This window comes from Lycium barbarum, chromosome 6 (genome assembly GCF_019175385.1).
Source record: "Lycium barbarum isolate Lr01 chromosome 6, ASM1917538v2, whole genome shotgun sequence".
NCBI classification, from domain to species: Eukaryota; Viridiplantae; Streptophyta; class Magnoliopsida; order Solanales; family Solanaceae; genus Lycium; species Lycium barbarum.
In genome coordinates, this window is record NC_083342.1 from 23,142,556 (window position 1) to 23,157,091 (window position 14,536).

Here is a 14,536-nt window from a genome sequence, read left to right on the forward strand (position 1 = left end):
CCACTTCCCGTGCCTCTCCCATGAGCAAAAGTAGCAGCGAGTATTGGTGGGGACTCCTGGTCTCCGACTGTGGCTGATCGTATCCTCACCATCTGTGAGAGATTGAAGCAAAAAAAATTAGAATCAATAAGAATAAAGTACGCATGATAAAGAATGAAAGATTAGAGTTTTCTTAGATGTCCTATGGCCTCTCGAAGATAGATACCGAGCTCATCGTACCGATTCTCAAAACTCTACCAGATATTGTTCTTCTACTTATGAGACTAATTAACCTAAAGCTCTGATACCAATTTGTCACGACCCAAATTGCAGAGCCGTGAAGGTACAATTTCCTCCGAGTCGGTAAGCCATCCACAACCCAAGTTAAAGTAAAACAAGAAAAGAATAATGCAGAAATAAACATACAAGTCAATTTTAGGTCTTAAATATCCTCAATAACACAAATGTGGAAAATAAAAGTACAACCATCCGAAATTCCACAAAATCAATACGGTTGGATTCAACTAACCCTAAATAGTGCGGACGCTTATGACAAGTAAACAGAAACTCTTACGTGTCATCATCGGAAGGTCTATCATACTATGATGGGTTCATCTTCTCAAACTTGTCCCACCTCTTTTGCTCCTTAACTGTCATTGTAGGCTAGTCAACTGGGCAAATAACAACACTCTGAACAAGCAAACCCTGAAACTGAGGAGCCACAACAGTAATTGTCTATGCCTTTGGAGTCTTATACCCTGCAGCAACCATCTGATCTGGACTCTAAGCTCCAACTCTAGTATGAGAACCCTATAAAATAGCCGAATGTATGCCTGCGCCTGGGTCATACCCTCAAAGAGGCTCAAGATACGCACCAAAATGTGTTGAAGAATAGAAGTAGCAATAAATGTAGTCGGTACCCGGGAAGGTCCAACCTCATTCTCCTGAACATGCTCCTCCTTTGAATCTCCTCTGGTTCCAGAGTCATATCTCCAGCCTGATCATAAGCAGCAGCTAGTACTCAGCCTCTAGTTGGTGTAGTAATATGGGCTCTAGCCCTGCCTCTCCTTCTACCACTTCCCGTGCCTCTCCCATGAGCAAAAGTAGCAGCGAGTACTGGTGGGGACTCCTGGTCTCCGACTGTGGCTGATCGTATCCTCACCATCTGTGAGAGATTGAAACAAAAAAAAATAGATCAATAAGAATAAAGTACGCATGATAAAAAAAATGAAAGATTAGAGTTTTCTTAGATGTCCTATGGCCTCTCGAAGATAGATACCGAGCACATCGTACCGATTCTCAAAACTTTACCAGATATTGTTCTTCTACTTGTGAGACTAATTAACCTAAAGCTCTGATACCAATTTGTCACGACCCAAATTATAGAGTCGTGACGGCACAAACTCCTCCGAGTCGGTAAGCCATCCACAACCCAAGTTAAAGTAAAACAAGAAAAGAATAATGCAGAAATAAACATATTAGTCAATTTTAGGTCTTAAATATCCTCAATAACACAAATGTAGAAAATAAAAGTACAACCATCCCCGAATCGGGTGTCACTAGTACAAGAACGGACTAAAATAGAGTATAGGTCTTGGGATACTTCACAAAAATACCTAATCTATGCAGAAATAAAAAACAGACATAAAGGATTGCTAAAGAAGATTCGGTGTTATGGATCACACTAATGTCTTACTCCAAGTCATATAGATGGGTCCCTCAATGGCCAGCAGCGTCTTAAGATCCACTCATGTTAGGAATAGAATCTGCACAAAAAGGTGCAGCAAGTGTAGCATGAGTGCGGAAAATAACAGGTACTTAGCAGCATCCTCGATCGACCCTAATGAAAACAGAGATGAGGGTTGGCCTACGATTATTACTTCCACACATAACTGCTATTAGTCCAAAAAACAATATTCATAATAATCTCACCAATATCATGTTATAAGCCTAAGTGAAGCTCCTAATCCACAAGTCTGTCAAGTTTCCCAGTAGTTAGTTAACATAAATCACGAAACAACTAAAGCAAACCATAACCAAGAAATCAATGAGGTAATATGATATGAAATGATATGAAATGCAATACAATGCCATGCCTTTTCCATCTCCATGTACACACACGTTCGAAAATTAACGAATCGTGACCCATGAGGGACTTGCGAGGCCTATATACCAACTCGACATTTTTAGATCTCCTAGATCACATCGGGTCTCAACCATTTTAGGCTTTCAATCACAATACTCAGCCTTTAGGCCCACATTACCTGTCATATAGCTAATTTGGCGCAAAATAACAACATCACTCTATTTGAAATCATTTCTCATCGGACCTTTCATAAGTATCCTCAAATGCACATGAGATACTATAATAAGCATAACTATGACATGCAACACAATAAGCAATTAACCTAAGCAATAAAGACTCAATCTTTAGCTCCTTTCCTCTTTTAAACGAGTATTTAAGAGTGATGAGAACACATAATCACAATGAAGCATGTAATAAGCATAAAATAAGGGGCCTTATGTCCCAATCACAGACACAAATCAATCTATGTTATCAGCTAGTGCCCAAAGCATGGCATTCAGACCGGACTATATAATGGAAATTATGCAAATAGCCTTATCATATCACTTGTATCTGATACAAGTGCTCGTCACCTCACAAGTATCGAAACCCCCTTTTGGTTAACCCATTGTCCCCTGTATTAGTCTAACTTTAACCAAACATGATGTTAAAGTTAAGGTTCATAGTCTCAACATGCCTAGAATAATATTCTGATAATCACAGCGATGTTTTTCCCTTTCTTGGAGCCTCTGAATGACCTCAACATGTTCAAACATGGATTATACGTAATAATGCGATTCAATTGATACTCATATTTCCCTATAAAAGATTCGAGTCCTGAAAGTCATCCCAAAAACCCCATTCTAAACCCTGAAGGTCAAAACCATAATTCCATTACAAAATCGGGTTCAATGGTGTTAAATTACTATTCTATAAAGCCATATAAAATAAATGATACTCATAAAGCTATACTTTAAATCTAAACCCAAAAGGACACCCAAAATAGGATTCCCAATCAAAAAGGAAAAATAGGAAATTTGGTGCATTAATAGTGTCACGACCCAGCTAGGGGCCGCGACGGGTACCCTGGGCTAGCCACCGAGCACCGCTCGTTCTACTACTCGTATTACTCATTTAATGCTCTTTTATCAACTTTATAATCAAATTGTAGGAAAATCATAGTTTATATGGAAACGTAAATACCTTTATATACATATGCTTCTCGGCCATCAAAATAATATGTACATATAATAGCATTTCGTGAGACCATCTAACCTACACTGCGCATCGGCTACTACATTCGCTTTTCAAGCAGGTTCAACTCCTTCTGCTTGAAAATGTACTGAAGGCTTTTATGATCTGTATATATATCAACATGCACACCATACAAATAATGCCTCCATATTTTTAAGGCATAATAACCGCAACCAATTCGAGATCATGAGTCGGATAATTCTTTTCATGTTTCCGCAGTTGTCTCGAAGCATATGCAATAATTCTACCATGCTGCATTATTATACATCCTAATCCCACACCGGAAGCATCACAATACACACCATAGCCATCTGGCCCTTCCGGAAGTGTTAGCACTGGAGCTGAGGTCAATCTGTCTTTCAACTCTTGGAAACTACGCTCACATGCATCATTCCATTGAAATTTAGCTGACTTCTGGGTTAGCTTCGTCGATGGGGCTGAAATAGACGAGAACCCCTCTACGAACCTCCTGTAATAACCAGCCAACCCCAAAAAACTACGAACTTCTGTAGGCGTCGTAGGCCTTGGCCAAGTCTTCACAGCTTCAATTTTCTGAGTGTCGACTCGAATGCCATCATCTGAGATAACATGGCCCAAAAATGTCACAGAATTTAGCCAGAACTTGCACTTTGAAAATTTTGCATACAATTCTCGGGCTCGAAGAATGCCAAGAACAATTCGCAAATGATCAGCATGTTCCGATTCCGTGCGAGAATACACCAGAATATCATCAATAAACACTATCACAAATAGATCCAAAAGAGGCCTGAATACGTTGTTTATCAAATTCATAAACACGGCTGGAGCATTAGTCAGCCCAAACGACATCACTCGGAATTCATAGTGGTCATATCTCCTTCTGAAGGCCGTCTTGGGAATATCCGCTTCTCTAAGTCTCACCTGATGGTAGCCTGACCTCAAATCTATTTTTGAAAACCACTTAGCACCTTGCAATTGATTGAATAAGTCGTCAATCCTTGGAAGAGGATACTTGTTATTTATCGTCACTTTATTCAATTGCCTGTAGTCGATACACATTCGTAGAGATCCGTCTTTCTTTCTTACAAACAAGACCGGTGCTCCCCACGGTGATGAACTGGGCCTAATAAACCCCTTTTCAAGCAAGTCTTTCAACTGCGCCTTTAGCTCTTTTAATTCTGTCGGAGCCATTCGATAAGGAGGAATAGAAATAGGCTTGGTGTCCGGCAACACATCAATGGCGAAGTCAATCTCTCTCTCTAGAGGAAGACCTGGAAGTTCGTCTGGAAACACATCTGGGAATTCATTCACGACCGGAACTGATTGAAAAGTTGGTGGCTTTAACTCGGTGTCATGAACCCGAACTAAATGATAAATATAACCCTTGGCTATCATCTTCCTTGCCTTAAGGTAGGAAATAAACCTACCCTTTGGAGATGCTGCATTACCCTTCCATTTATCTCTCCCGGAAATTGGAATCGAACCACTTTCGTCCGGCAATCGACATTGGCATAGCACGAGGCCAACCAATCCATACCCATGATTACATCAAAGTCTACCATTTGTAATTCAATCAAATTAGCTTTGGTCTGACGATCACATATCACAATGACACAATTTTTGTACACTTGTTTTGCTATCACAGGATCACCAACAGAAATGAGTACCCCAAAAAGTTTAATTGACTCGGGCTTCACCCCAATACAACCAGCAACATATGGAGTAATATAAGAAAAAGTAGAACCCGGATCTATCAGTGCATATATATCACGGGAGAATATAGACAATGTACTTGTGACCACATCCGGGGAGGACTCAAGATCCTGTCGTCTGGCTAAAGCATATCCACGGGGCTGAGTGGCACCTGAAGTAGATGCTACCCCTCTACCTCTACCTCGGCCTACTGACATCTGGGGAATCTGTACTGCCGGGTGAGCTGAGGAAGAACCAGCTACCGAACCTGTGGGCTGAACTCCAACTCTACCACTCATCGACGGGCAATCTCTCATCATGTGCCCAACTTAGCCATAAGTATAGCAAGCGTCCGATCCCTGGCGACACTGTCCGGAATGCAATCTACCGCACTGGCTGCATCGCGGTACTGGGGGTCTCCTCTGGCTATAATCTTCCCTGAACTGGAAATCTGAGGCCCTCGAACTCTGGCCCTATCCTGAACGGAAGGAGCGATCAAATATCCTACTTGCAAATCGGGGAGGTGCACTGGTCACTGACTGGCCTGAGTAACCAGAATATGTCTGCCTTGATCCCCCTCTATAACCACTGCCTGCTCCCATAGATCTAGCCCTCTTGCCTTGTCTTCTTTCACTATCGCGGTCACTTCTTGGTGGTTGTTGTCGCCCCTCTAAATTCTGAGCATGGGCATGTATTCGGGAAATATCCATCCCCTCTTGCAAGGAAGCCATTAAACAATCTCTGAATAAATGTGGCCCTAGGCCACTTACAAATCTATGTACCGGATTTCCCATGTCGGCCACAATAGCCGGGGCATATCTAGCCAAAGAATTAAATTGCATGCTATATTCCTGGGCACTCATATCCCCTTGCCTGAGATTTAGAAATCTATCCGCTCTAGCTCGGTGAATCTCGGGTGGCAAATAGTGATGAATAAAAGCATCCACGAATTCTTGCCAGACCAGAGGAGGCACATTCTTCCCTCTTGATAATACCTAATTGTTGTACCATAAAACAGCCACATCCCGGAGTCTATAAGATGCCAACTCCACGGATTCAGTTTCAGAGGCATGGACAATCTTCAATGTCCTCAGTACCTCATCTATGAAACCTTGCAAGTCTTCATCCGGCTTTGACCCAAAAAACTCCAGAGGATTTAGACTCATGAAATCACGGGCTTTGGTACTTGCTTCCCGATCACTTCAACTCGCACTTTGTCGTTGCGCCTGGGCGGCAACCAATTGTGTCAATAAATGAATGGCCTCGGTCATTTGTTGACCCGAAGCAACTGGAGGAGGGATTGGAGCTGGAGCTCCTCCTTGCTCTTCCACATTAGGCGGGGTAGAAGAGGTATTAGACAAGGCCTCATTGTGTGATTCGCCTTTTTCTATGTTTATCGAAGGCTCTCTTTCTACCCGCCTCTTTGTCGTAGTCTTGCCTTTCTGGGCAGCTGTAGCCTTTCCCTTTGGCGGCATTCTGAAATCATAACACACTATTAGGGAGGATTTAAATCTTATACACGGCTCTATCGCACGATCTCATGAGAAGAAAGATGGTCATTTTTCCTAAATGCCCTGTAGCCTCTTGTTTATTGATGTGGCGCACAACACACCATAAACAAGACTCTACTAGACACGGCTCGTAGACAGTTCCTAGGACTGAACCGCTCTGATACCACTTTTGTCACGACCCAGCTAGGGGCCGCGACGGGTACCCGGGGCTAGCCACTGAGCACCGCTCGTTCTACTACTCGTCTTACTCATTTAATGCTCTTTTATCAACTTTATACTCAAATTGTAGGAAAATCATATTTTATATGGAAACGTAAATAGCTTTATATACATATGCCTCTGGGCCATCAAAATAATATGTACATATAATAGCATTTCGAGAGACCATCTAACCCACACTACGCATCTACGAGCCTCTACTGGAGTACTAAACATAAGGACGGGACAAGACCCCGTCATGCCCAGAAATACATATACGTGAATATACACAAAAGAATCGTCATAAGCACCTCCGAACAAAGGAGTGCTTTCAATCGGCTGATAGCTACTGCTGGTCTGGGTCGAGCTGACCTCCCTATCTACCTGTGGGCATAATCACAGCGTCCAAAGAAAACAGACGTCAGTACGAATATTGTACTGAGTATGAGAGGCATAAACAAGGAAATAAGGCAACAACATAGAAGAAGCATCAATATGGATTGACTGTATCTGACTGACAAGTGTAAAAGAAATAATGCATGCTGGCTTACTCATAGTCATCATCAGGATATGCGTGCATAAATATATGTATATAAGTTGCCCGCCCATATAGGCATGGTGTAATAATATATAAGCTGCCTGTCCATATCGGATCGGTGTGATAATCATAACATTAGCATGCGTCCAGGCCTCTCGCGTCCTAGGTATCATCTCATGCCGCCCACTAGTGGTGTCTGCCCATGCCATTTGGCCATGGTGTATCGTATAGCTGCCCGCCTTAGCGGTGACTGCCCCGCCAACTAGGTGCGGTGTTATATCATCATCATACATGCTCATCGTAACATACTTATCATAAAACACGCATAAGGCTTATGAAAAACTTTACTTTATCGGGGTGACGTAAGGTCGTGATCCCCCGATTTCATTATGGGGCAAGTATTGACATTCTGCCTCACCTTGAAGGAACTAACATATAAGGTGAGTGTGAGCAATAAATATCATCATGCCATTTTAGGATCATCATATCATATTTCTTATCTTATGTTACCATTCATAGATGTAGGCTTTTAACTTTTCGGAATATAGGAACCCATGAAGAGGAGGAAAAATTATGCTATGAGATTCATGCCATTAGAAAGAAGGGACTAGCCTCACATACCTTTGTCGTTTAACTAAGCTATCGCTTGCTCGTCCTCCTTTAATACTCGTGTTTTCAACCTTCGAAAGGAATCGCATTAACATTAGTGAATCGTCTATAAGACCAGTTCACTATTTTTAGGGAAAATTGGGCGGCACTTCCTTTGGTTATACTACTTTTCCCATATTCTATATTAACTCCCAAACGCTCACAATACTGTATTCAACAACCATCATTTATCTACATTTACCACATTCCACCATTTTTCTCTAATTTCTCCACATTTATGGGTTTTAGCTCATCATCACACCTATTTCATGGTCTACACGTCATTTATAACATATTTTTACTCCCAACTCATCAAAGTTCATAATGCAATCCAACTATTATTCAACTATGGCACTATTCACCTTTTATGACCCATTTACTACACTCTTCTATAATCCAAGTGTATCAATGTATTAATGCTTCAATCATCATGAGAAGGTCATCAAACTTACCTTGGGTTGTGTTGGAACAAGCCTTGAGCAACAACACTCTTTTATGCCAAAAACCCTATTTCACTTCCTTTGATATTTCTTGGTGTAGATGAACTTTGATAGGTTTCACACTCTTGATTTCATGGATTTGGTGTTGTTTATCTTGATTTTTCTTTGATTCTCTTGAATTATTATGGATGAAGTGTTTTGGAGTATTCTAAAGAGTTCTTGAATTGTGAAGATGAAAAATGAAAAACAAAAGCTTGGGGTCCCTTATACTTAACTTAAAAATCTGATTTTTGTGAACAGTAGTCAGGTGTAGAGTGGCCGTAAACCCAGATACGGGTCGTATTCTGGTTTACGGTCCGTCCTTCATGACCGTATTTAAGCATATTAGAAACAGAAAGGTTTGCTGTAGGTCATGGTGGTTTACGGTCACAGTTTACGGGCCGTATTTCAATTTACGGTCCGTATTCTGAGTCGTATTTTACCATTTCAATATTTGACAGAAAGTTGAAGTTTTGATAGTTGGAAGACGATGGCACTTTACGGTCCCTAAATCACTTTACGGGTCGTATTCTGTTTTACGACCACTGGGCCGAAATGCAAATCTGCAACCTTCACGTTTTCAAAACTCATGGGTAGTCATTCCCTTCTTAGTAGAACATCGTACACTCATACTCTTTGTTAGTCTATTCATTGTATGCTCACGAAAAATTTTCCGAGGTGTAACAAATAGTTTATCCATGATCTACTGAGTCTATATCCCAAGAATGGACCAAATATAACAACAATTTCTTGCTTGATTGAAGAAACTCTTATTTTAAGCCTAGGGCTCATAAACCCCAAATTTTCTTGATCCTAATCATCATTTCTAGCATGAAAACCCCTAGTAATCCATGATATAATGGTAAAAGAAAGGTTAGAATCGTTACAATCTTACCCATGTGATGAATCTTGAAAACCTCTTCAAAATCTCACAAATCCGAAGTTTGGAGCTCACAATAGGAGAATGGGAAATAACAATTTGAAGTAGGATATTTATTTATATTGCCAGCGATTCTCGCAAAAGCGGGCATTTTTCCGCAAAAGTAGGGTTATGCTCGCAAATAAGGACTTACCACTGAGTCGGCCCTGTTGACACCCAATTTCGTCCCTCCTTTATTTCAATTTATTTTTCTGGAGCTTCTAAATTTATTGACGAGCTAAACACTTTATTTTCACTATTATTAATTTTTCACTATTCTACTATCAACGTTACTAGTATTTGCTTTATCACAGATTTCAAAATGGCCGTCATCATTTTATTTTCCGATTTTGTGCTCATTAAATTAATTATACTTTATCAAGCCCTTTATTTTCTACATATCGATCACTAATTATCATAGTATCTATTGTACTAGTTATTAAATTAGAAGCCCAAAAGGAATTAATTAGGAGAAGAAAATACCAACAATTTCAGCTATTTGAAACCATTTTTTACAAGCCCGATTCGTGATCAGTCCATTTGTTTTAACAGACCAGCCCACGTCTTGGAACCAGCCCATTACCTATTCATCCGACCCGGCCCAACAAGTTAAACATTTCAGCTCCTAAAACCTAACCAAAACAAAAGAGGCGCCGCAGCCCTCTCCTTCTCTCTTACCCCTCTCTCTCTCTCTTCATGCCTCACTCCCTCCTCCATTTTTAGCCAAAACTTCAGTCCCTTTTACCATTCCAGACTCGGTTTCCCCATTTCTATATAACAACGTCCCTATATCTGCTTTGCTCTGTCGTTGACAGAGAAAGGACCTTCTATTTTCTCGCTTCAAACACAACAAATCTCCAAAGGGCAGAGAAAATCGGTCCGTTTTGGGATGAATCTGCAGCAAATCACATGCAGATAACGGGTACATTTGACTCGATTCAAAATCAGTTCAACATCCCGCCTAGACTTCGAATCCGAGAAAAACCTAGAAGTCTACTATAAATATTGGTTTTCATTACTCATTTGAGGAGAGGTTTTTCTTTGGAACGACTGGTACTACCACATTCAACTTTATTTTTTTCGACTACTAATCAAAATCTTGAATTTGTTCAAATCGAGTTCTTTTTGGTTCTAAAAAAAACACAGTAGCCGTATATTACTCTGAATCACTATATTCTCGTACAATCGAAACTTTGGATTGAATCGGAGCACCCTTAATTTGTTCGAGTTCGAGCATAAATCCGAGACCTCGATGCCCCGTTCATTGCACACAAAAAAGGTAAACTTTGATACACTTATTGCTTTTTAATCTTTAGTGCCCGCTTTAGTTAAAACTTTTAGCTTATTCTATTTTTTTTATTATTATTATTTATGTAGTTTCTGTGTCGTCATGTCATTTGTTTGGTGTTTGGGAGCTGTTAGGATAGAATTTTAATCGCTTAAATGAATTTGAAAGACGTGTACTGTAATTTGGATGCTTAGACTGAATTTCCTGGACTTAGAACCTATTTAAAGCTGAATATACATAGTATATACAGTCGATATACATCTGATATATACATCGTGGTGTGTATATCTTAGGTATATTGTATATATGGTTAAAACCAGTAGTAACACATAAGGCCTATATGTTAGACGAGTAAAGGAATGGGCTTGGCTTTAGTTCAACCTCGCCGCTGCGTTCTAGCCAGTTTGCTGTCTTACCTTGATCAGTGAAATGTTGTAGTTTAATGGTCGATAACATAGTCGTTGCTAACATGATCTTTTCAAATCTGTTTTAAAACCTTCTTAATAACATTTTCTCATTCATTCTATGCTTGGTATGTTGCCCCCCTCTGTCCTAAATTGTTTGGTATATTTCCCCTCTACCTGAAACTGTTTGGTGTATATTGAACTCAAACTATGTGTGGTGGCAGTTCTCTGAAATTCTGTTTAAGGAGTCAGTTCCTGTTATGACAATATACAATAGCAATAGCTTCAAATCCAGTTTTGGTCAAATTCTTTCTTATTAATGTTGTTAAATACCTTATTGTTAAATGTGTTGCTTGCATGTGACTAAGGCTGTTTAAGATATTAGCTTTACTGTTTGTAGTCCTAGAATGAATCTGGAACAAGAAAACCAGCTGCGTTCCTAGAACGATTTTTGCCACATTGATGTTTTGTATAAAACTTCAAACTGCTCTATTTGGCTTGTTGTTTAGTTGTTGTTTGAATATAATAATTGAGGCATTTTAAGAGGTTAGCTGATGTGTTTTGGGAGGTGGTGCTCTAACAGATTGTTTTAAAAAATTGAGTGAGACATTAAAAAGTTCAACGGATTGCTACTTTATTATTGCTTTGATTTCTATCAAATAACTAAGGTACCAACCCATAAACATCAAACTAAATCCGACACCATATTTATGTGATTTCATATTTTTAGTCTCATTCCACTGAACAACACAATTTAATTGTTTTAATAAGTTCTATCTTCCCAAAGTGGCGTCTTTACTTTATCTTTATGTGGCTGATTATCTAAGCAACAGCCGTGATGCCTTCCCTATTTGTCATTGTCCATATGAGTCGTGAGTAAGCTATTAGGTTACAACTTGGGTTTAATTGTCTGTTGGCATTTATCGTGCTTTGTTGAGAAATTAAATCTCCGTTACTAATCCTCCTCTTCTTTTCATTTCTTTGGCATGATCATACGAGTCCGAGGGACTCGTTTTCTTCCGTATTTAGCGTTGGGCTAAAATCCCAACATGACTCCGCTCTCTGTCCATCCGCAGCAATATATAAGGGTTGCTGGGCCGAAGCCCAACAGTAAACAGTCCACAGCAGCGGACAGCAACAGTCCAAAAAATGATTGGGTCAAAACCCAACAGTAGCTTAGTCATAGCAGTCCTAAAATGGGCTGAGCCCATTTAACTTCTTTGCTCTTCTGTTTTATCTTTGTGCATTTAATTTGTGTTGAATGACTAACTCTTTTGTTTGTTAATCTAGATGAACTTTAGCAAATTAGTGGAGTTTAGTTTAATAATGGGTAGTTAGTTTAAGGAAAACTAATAATAATCAATTCCATGAAGTTTCATTTTCTTCTTTTTATATTAAAATTATTTATATCATCTATAATATTTACTTTTAGAATAATTGATTTTCAATAGCGTAAATTCATATTTTGAGTCAAAGGAATCATACTTTATTTTACTACCTTAAAAATTTCAAAACGTCACCAACATACAAATATTAATCCAAGTATATTTTATAAATATTTTAGATTGATCCGATTATACATATTTAGCCAAATATAGTTAAATATAAAGTTAATATAAGAGAAAGAAAACTCACCTCGTCTTATATCCTATTTATAGAATAAGTCTAATTTTTTACATCACCATATTTACATAATATAATTTTATCCCCAAATTTAAATTTGCTAAGCCTTCTTTAAAAGGTTTCTACTTATATGCAAATCATTATATTTTGCAGATTTTAGTTTAAATGGCATTATTATTCAAAACCTTGGCAATATTTATAAGTATTATTTAAATAGCATCATTATATTCTTCCTTCAAAACTTTAACAACCTTTATAAGTCATATTTTAAAATAGCCTTTAAAGTTCTTCTTTTATACAAATTATTATATTTTCTGTAAATCTTATTTTAACTAACATTAGTTTCTTTCAAAAAACTTTAGCAATATTTGCAAGCCATTCTTAAAATTTAAGCACCTTATTCAACCTTAATTAATTAACCTAAGTTTGGCCGGTAAACCGTAGTTAACGGATCCCAGAGGATGCTTAACCCCTTCCCTTTAGGATAATTAGAACGCTTACCTAGAATCACACTGATTAAGCAGACTATTAACGGAGGTTAGTTAGCTTTACCTTAGTTAATAATCAGGTGCCCTAATTCACCTTAAAATCAATTAGGTGGCGACTCCTTAAAATAAAACAAATAGGAATCACCAATATGTTGTACTCTAATTTAACCCGTTTAAAATGGGGTATAACAGCTTGGCGACTCCGCTGGGGATATTAGGTTCTAACCATAACGGACTTAGGTTAATAAATAATTTGTAGAAAGTTTTGTTTGTTTGTTGTATTTTGCCTTTATTATTGTTTTCCTTATATATTTTAAGTGTTTTATTGTTTTATTCCTTATGTGATGTTTCTATATAATATGTATATTATCGCTTTCCTAAAACTGGCATTCCGTTCATATCTCTTCCATTCCTGGAAAATTCACACATATTCACACACTTAAAGCGGTTTCGCGGTTCGCGGCCGTGCACTACTAAAACACCTTTTAGTCAGATTGATCTTGTGGATTTAGTCGATCGGCGGTGCAGTCGACAGCCACGGACTTTCCACTCCCAAGTTGTCCACTTGGGGGAACCTTGCGTCGTAGGAAACCAACTCTTAGTCAACCTAGGGTAGAGCGAAACCAAAACCTTGTAAGGACATGCATCATTTAAGCCTAGAAACTTAATACCCTTGGTGTATTAAGTTCATTAGTCAACCTTACCAAATGTCCAAATGAGTCTATGACTCTAAGTGACACTATTCACTATGTATGTGCATTATTTGAAGGACAAATGTGAGGAATATGTGGACCTAGTACTCTATAGATAAATATTTCAGGAAAACTGACATTTTGTCGCAGGTTGTCGTGGAGCGTCCAATTAATGCCGGAGGTTTGAAGACGACCAAAGGAAATTAGTGGAGATCTTAGATTAACTTTGAATTTTATTATTGACTGTCATGTAATAGAGTTTTACTATTCTTGTAAATTAGTTTTAGGAAGAGTTATGGAATGATACATAAAAGACATGTTTGTCCTTCAAATGTTCGTTAGGCCTACCTCTGGCATAAAGAGGTCCCTTGCATTATAGAACGCGATGTATTATGTGCAATAATGTGTTTATATGCAATACTATGTCCTTTCCATATACTGACTCGTTTTCTTTTTTCTTTTTTAATCTTTTTTCTTTTAAACTTATTTTCAAAACAAAGGTTGACTTGTGCTAAAGGGGAACTGGCGGAGCATCCATATTTCACACGGTCTAAAGCCAAGAAATCAGATTCTGACTCATCACTAATCACCTGCTTAACTAAAAGGACTCGTTCTAAAATGGAGCAAAGTTTGATCAATGCAACCACTTCATCTGAGTCATCTCTTAGTTTACCGATCACGAGTGATCCCACATCCTCCAATGAACCAGAAACACATTTGGAGATCATTGCTCATCTGGAGCGACGAGTTGCTGAACTAAGTCACATGGTACTTCAAAA

At 38.8% G+C, this 14,536-nt stretch overlaps 1 pseudogene; it reads left to right on the forward strand.

Annotated features, from left to right (window-relative positions):
• The window catches only part of LOC132643938 (glucan endo-1,3-beta-glucosidase, acidic-like), a 73,299-nt pseudogene that overhangs the window by 25,486 nt on the left and 33,277 nt on the right, over nt 1-14,536 (forward strand).